This window comes from Scyliorhinus torazame, chromosome 17, assembly GCF_047496885.1.
Source record: "Scyliorhinus torazame isolate Kashiwa2021f chromosome 17, sScyTor2.1, whole genome shotgun sequence".
Taxonomy (NCBI): Eukaryota; Metazoa; Chordata; class Chondrichthyes; order Carcharhiniformes; family Scyliorhinidae; genus Scyliorhinus; species Scyliorhinus torazame.
Genome location: NC_092723.1, coordinates 179,280,929 through 179,287,124, shown reverse-complemented (window position 1 = coordinate 179,287,124; position 6,196 = coordinate 179,280,929). Strand labels below are relative to the sequence as shown.

Here is a 6,196-nt window from a genome sequence, read left to right as displayed (position 1 = left end):
CATTGAGGTGGGGACGTAAGGGTACAAAGCTGAGTCCTTTGCTGAGAACAGCACGTTCAGCCTCAGAGAGGGGAAGGTCGGACGGTATGGTGAACACGCGGCAAGGGCTGGGACTGGGAGAAATGGGGTACGAGGGATTGGGACTGATGGAGGGCCTAGGATTGACAGTGCGGTTGATAAGTGGCGTTGACCTAGAGCTTAGGTCAGCAACGTACAGCTAAGTAGCAAGATGTAAGGACATGTCATAGAGCCCTCTCCATATCTGTACCCTCTACTTTAAGTATGTACATAGTTGGAAGGGCCCAACGTGGGTCTTGAACCCACGACCCCGGGATTAAGAGCCCCAGGCTCTACCGACTGAGCTAGTCGGGCTGGTTAGTATGTACATAGTTCAGCAATATTAATAAAGACTTCTTGGTTATTTGTGCAAGACTTAATGGTGTGAAAGCAGCACACACCACGGGGAGCGACAACCCAATAAAATGTTGGGGGGGGGGGAGGGAGGGACTGGAGAGGCCAGGGAGAGTAGGAAGGGCGGGGAAGAGAAGGGAGGGAGGGGGGGTGGGGGGAGACCGAGTGAGGAGGGAAGGAAGAGAGGGAAATGGAGGGAAGAGAGGATGAGGGAGGGGAGGGGGAAAGGGAGGGGAGTGGAGGGGAAAGGGTGAGATGGAGGGAGAGTTGTGAATGTGACTGAGTGAAGGTGTTGACGGACTGACTGAGAAGCAGAGTGTGCCGAGTGATGGAGCCTGAGCAGAACATTTCCTGGGAAAGATTTGCAAGTTGGAGATCGGAAGCCAGAACAGAATGTTACAGTTTTACAATCCTAGTCATTTGACAAAGATTCTAGGGATTGGTGGGGAATACACTGCAGTGTGACATTGATGTACATTTTGCATCGGAACAGATGAAATGTAACTGGAAGGGATATTGATTCACACAGTAAATGTATAAACATCTGTCTTATAAATGGCTTAAAAGGAAGGGAAAAAGACTTATGGCTGCTTATTTCGTTCAAATTCTGGATTCAAGCTTATCTCGCTGGAGTGTTACACCTTCAGGGGAGTGGATTACTGCTGGAGCTTCTGTGAAGAGTGAGAATGACAAAGGTGTGAATGTGAGGTTTACTTGTGACAGTAAAGATTATTATTAAAAGACAGGGGCAGCTAAAAACCGAACAAACTAAGAGAGGTCAAGAAGAATAAATGTGTGGGGGTGGGGAGTTAAAGAGAAATTAACAAAATTGCAAGGAAAATTACAAAGAAATGGAGGGTGATCATAATCTTTATTAGTGTCACAAGTTGGCTTACATTAACATTGCAATGAAGTTACTGTGAAAAGCCCCTAGTCGCCACATTCCAGCGCCTGTTCGGGTACACCGAGGGAGAATTCAGAATGTCCAATTCACCTAACAAGCACATCCTTCGGGACTTGTGGGAGGAAACCGGAGCACCCGGAGGAAACCCACACAGACACGGGGAGAACGTGCAGACTCCGCACGGACAGTGACCCAAGCCGGGAATCGAACCCGGGTCCTTGGTGCCGTGAAGCAACAGTGCTAACCACTGTGCTACCATGCCATCCGTGTATGGGTGTATGTGAGGGTGTCTGTGTATGGATGTGTGTATGGGGGTGTATGTGAGGGTATCTGTGTGTGTGGGTGTGTATGAGGGTATGTGTGAGGGTGTCTGTTTATGGGTGTGTACGGGAGTGTGTGTGAGGATGTCTGTGTATGGGTATAAATGGGTGTGTGTGTGTGGGTATGTGTGTGTGAAGGTGTCTGTGTATGGGTTGTGTGTGTGAGGGCATGTGTGGGTATGTATCTGTACAGGAGGTGTCTGCTTATGGGTGTGTGTGTGAGGGTGGCTGTGTATGGGGCTGTGTGTGTGTGTATGTGAGGTGTCTGTGTATGAGTGTGCATAGGTGTGTGTATGTGTGAGGTGTCTGTGTATGGGTTGTGTATGTGAGGGCGTTGGTGTATGGGGTTGCATGTATGGGTGTGCATATGGGCTGCTAGGGGGTGCATGGGGTTGTGTATGGGTGTTTGTGGGTGTCTATGTATGGGGGTATGTGTATGTGTGTGTGAAGGTCTCTGTGTATGGGTTGTGTGTTTGAGGGTGTCTGAGTATGGGTGTGTGTGAGGGTGTCTGTGTATGGGTGTGTGTATGGGGGTGTCTGGGGTTGTGCGCACGTGTGTGTGAATGGGTATGTCTGTGTATGGGGTTGTGTGTGTATGGGGCTGTGTGTGTATGAGGTTGTGTGTATGGGTGTGTCTGTATATGGGTGTGTGTATGGGGGTGTCTGTGTATGGGTTTGTGTATGGGGGGTGTATGGGGGTGTGTATGGGGTGACTGTGTATGGGTATGTGTATGGGTGTGTCTGTGTGTGGGGTTGTGTGTGTGTGTATGGGGGTGTCTGAGTGTGGGTGTGTGTATGGGTGTGTGTATGGGTGTGTATAGCGGTGTCTGTATGTATGTATGGGTGTGTCTGTGTATGGGTGTGCGTACGGGGTTGTGTGTGTGTGTGTATAGGTGTGTGTATGGGGTGTCTGTGTACGGGCTTGTGTGTGTGTGTATGGGTGTGTATATAGGGGTGTTTGTGTATGGGTGTGTGTATGGGGTTATGTGTGTGTGTATGGGTGCGTATGGGGTTGTGTGTGTGTATGAGTGTGTGTATGGGGTTGTGTGTGTGTATGGGTGCGTGTACGGGATTGTGTATGTGTGTGTATGGGTATGTGTATGGGGTTGTGTGTGTGTGTGAATGGGTGTGTATGGGGTTGTGTGTGTGTATGGGTGTGTGTATGGGGTTGTGTGTGTGTGTATGGGTGTGTGTATGGGGTTGTGTGTGTGTGTGTATGGGTGTGTGTATGGGGTTGTGTGTGTGTATGGGTGTGTGGATGGGCTTGTGTGTGTGTGTATGGGTGTGTATACGGGGGTGTCTGTGTATGGGTGTGTGTATGGGGTTGTGTGTGTGTGTATGGGTGTGTGTATATGGGGTTGTATGTGTGTGTATGGGGTTGTATGTGTGTGTATGGGTGTGTGCATGGGGTTGTGTGTATGGGTGTGTGTATGGGGTTGGATGTGTGTGTATGGGTGTGTGTATGGGGTTGTGTGTGTGTAAGGGGTTGTGTGTGTGTATGGGTGTGTCTGGGGTTGTGTGTGTGTATGGGTGTGCGTACGGGGTTGTGTGTGTGTGTATGGGTGCGTGTATGGGATTGTGTATGTGTGTATGGGCATGTGTATGGGGTTGTGTGTGTGTGTGAATGGGTGTGTATGGGGTTGTGTGTATGGGTGTGTGTATGGGGTTGTGTATGTGTGTATGGGGTTGTGTGTGTGTGTATCGGTGTGTGTATGGGGTTGTGTGTGAGTATGGGTGTGTGTATGGGGTTGTGTGTGTGTTTGGGTGTGTGTATGGGGTTGTGTATGTGTGTATGGGGTTGTGTGTGTGTGTATCGGTGTGTGTATGGGGTTGTGTGTGAGTATGGGTGTGTGTATGGGGTTGTGTGTGTGTTTGGGTGTGTGTATGGGGTTGTGTGTGTGTATGGGTGTGTGTATGGGGTTGTGTGTGTGTGTATGGGGTTGTGTATGGGGTTGTGTGTGTGTGTATGGGTGTGTGTATGGGGTTCTGTGTGTGTGTATGGGTGTGTGTATGGGGTTGTGTGTGTGTGTATGGGTGTGTATATGGGGTTGTGTGTGAGAGAAGAACTAGCTAAGGTAGACTGGGAGCAAAGACTTCATGGTGAAGCAGTTGAGGAACAGTGGAGAACCTTCCGAGCGATCTTTCACAATGTTCAGAAAAGGTTCATACCGACAAAAAAGAAAGACGGTAGAAAGGGGAAAAATCGACCGTGGATATCTATGGAGGTGAGGGAGAGTATCAAATTGAAGGAAAAAACATACAAAGTGGCAAAAATGAGTGGGAGACTAGAGGACTGGGAAGTCTTTAGGGGGCAACAGAAAGCTACTAAAAGAGCCATAAAGAAGAGTAAGGTAGACTATGAAAGTAAACTGGCTCAGAACATAAAAGCAGATTGTAAAAGCTTCTACAAATATATAAGACAAAAAAGAGTGGCGAAGGTAAATATTGGTCCTTTGGAAGATGAGAAGGGAGATTTAATAATAGGAGACGGGGAAATGGCTGAGGAGCTGAACAGGTTTTTTGGGTCAGTCTTCACAGTGGAGGACACAAATAACATGCCAGTGACTGATGGAAATAAGGATATGATAGGTGAGGACCTTGAGATGATTGTAATCACTAAGGAGGCAGTATTGGGCAAGCTAATGGGGCTAAAGGTAGACAAGTCTCCTGGCCCTGATGGGATGCATCCCAGAGTGTTAAAAGAGATAGCTAGGGAAATTGTAAACGCACTAGTGATAATTTATCAAAATTCACTAGACTCTGGGGTGGTCCCAGAGGATTGGAAAGTAGCAAACGTGACACCACTGTTTAAAAAAGGAGGTCGGCAGAAAGCGGGTAATTATAGGCCGGTAAGCTTAACTTTGGTTGTAGGGAAAATGCTGGAATCTATTATTAAGGAGGAAATAGCGGGGCACCTGGAAGGAAATTGTCCCATTGGGCTGACGCAGCATGGGTTCACAAAGGGTAGGTCGTGTCTGACTAATTTGGTAGAATTTTTTGAGGACAGTGCAGTAGATAATGGGGAGCCAATGGATGTGGTATATCTGGATTTCCAGAAAGCTTTTGACAAGGTGCCACACAAAAGGTTGCTGCATAAACTAAAGATGCATGGCATTGAGGGTAAAGTGGTAGCATGGGTAGAGGATTGGTTAACTAACAGAAAGCAGAGAGTGGGGATAAATGGGTGTTTCTCTGGTTGGCAACCTGTGACTAGTGGGGTCCCTCAAGGATAAGTGTTGGGTCCGCAGTTGTTCACAATTTACATAGACGATTTGGAGTTGGGGACCAAGTGCAATGTGTCAAAGTTTGCAGACGACACTAAGATGAGTGGTAAAGCAAAAAGGGCAGAGGATACCGGAAGTCTGCAGAAGGATTTGGATAGGTTAGGTGAATGGGCTAGGGTCTGGCAGATGGAATTCAATGTTGTCAAGTGTGAGGCTATCCATTTTGGGAGGAATAACAGCAGAATGGATTATTATTTAAACGGTAAGATGTTAAAACATGCTGCTGTGCAGAGGGACCTGGGTGTGCTGGTGCACGAGTCGCAAAAAGTTGGTGTGCAGGTGCAACAGGTGATTAAGAAGGCTAATCGAGTTTTGTCTTTCATTGCTAGAGGGATGGAGTTCAAGACTAGGGAGGTTATGCTGCAATTGGTGTAGGGTGTTGGTGAGGCCGCATCTGGAGTATTGTGTTCAGTTTTGGCCTCCTTACCTGAGAAAGGACATATTGGCACTGGAGGGAGTGCAGAGGAGATTCACTAGGTTGATCCCAGAGTTGAGGGGATTAGATTATGACGAGAGGTTGAGTAGACTGGGACTGTACTCATTGGAGTTTAGAAGGATGCGGGGGGGATCTTATTGAGACATATAAAATCATGAAGGGAATAGATAGGATAGATGCGGGAAGGTTGTTTCCACTGGTCGGGGAAAGCAGAACTAGGAGGCACAGCCTCAAAATAAGGGGAGGTAGATTTAGGACGGAGTGTAGGAGGAACTTCTTCACCCAAAGGGTTGTGAATCTCTGGAATTCCTTGCCCAGTGAAGCAGTTGAGGCTCCTTCTTTCAAAGTCTTTAAGAAAAGGATAGATGCCTTTCTAAAGAATAAAGGGATTCGGGGATATGGTGTACGGGCCGGAGAGTGGAGCTGAGTCCACAAAGATCAGCCATGATCTCATTAAATGGCGGAGCAGAGTCGAGGGGCCAGATGGCCTACTCCTGTTCCTAGTTCTTATGTTCTTATGTGGATTGGTGCGTGTATGGGGTTGTGTGTGTGTATGGGTGTGTATGGGGTTGTGTGTGTGTATGGGTGTGTGTATGGGGTTGTGTGTGTGTGTGTATGAGTGTGTGTATGGGGTTGTGGGTGTGTGTATGGGTGTGTGTATGGGGTTATGGGTGTGTGTATGGGGTTGCGTGTGTGTGTATGGGTGTGTGTATGGGGTTGTGTGTGTGTATGGGTGTGTGTGTATGGGTGTGTGTATGGGGTTTTGTGTGTGTGTATGGGTGTGTGTATGGGGTTGTGTGTGTGTGTATGGGTGTGTATGGGGTTGTGTGAGTGTGTATGA

At 48.0% G+C, this 6,196-nt stretch overlaps 1 non-coding gene across 1 annotated transcript; it reads right to left on the bottom strand.

Moving 5' to 3' along the window:
* Nucleotides 1-299: 299 nt before the first annotated feature.
* trnak-cuu (transfer RNA lysine (anticodon CUU)) lies at nucleotides 300-372 on the bottom strand. The gene has a single exon. It is a non-coding gene; the product is annotated as a tRNA-Lys (tRNA).
* Nucleotides 373-6,196: the final 5,824 nt, after the last annotated feature.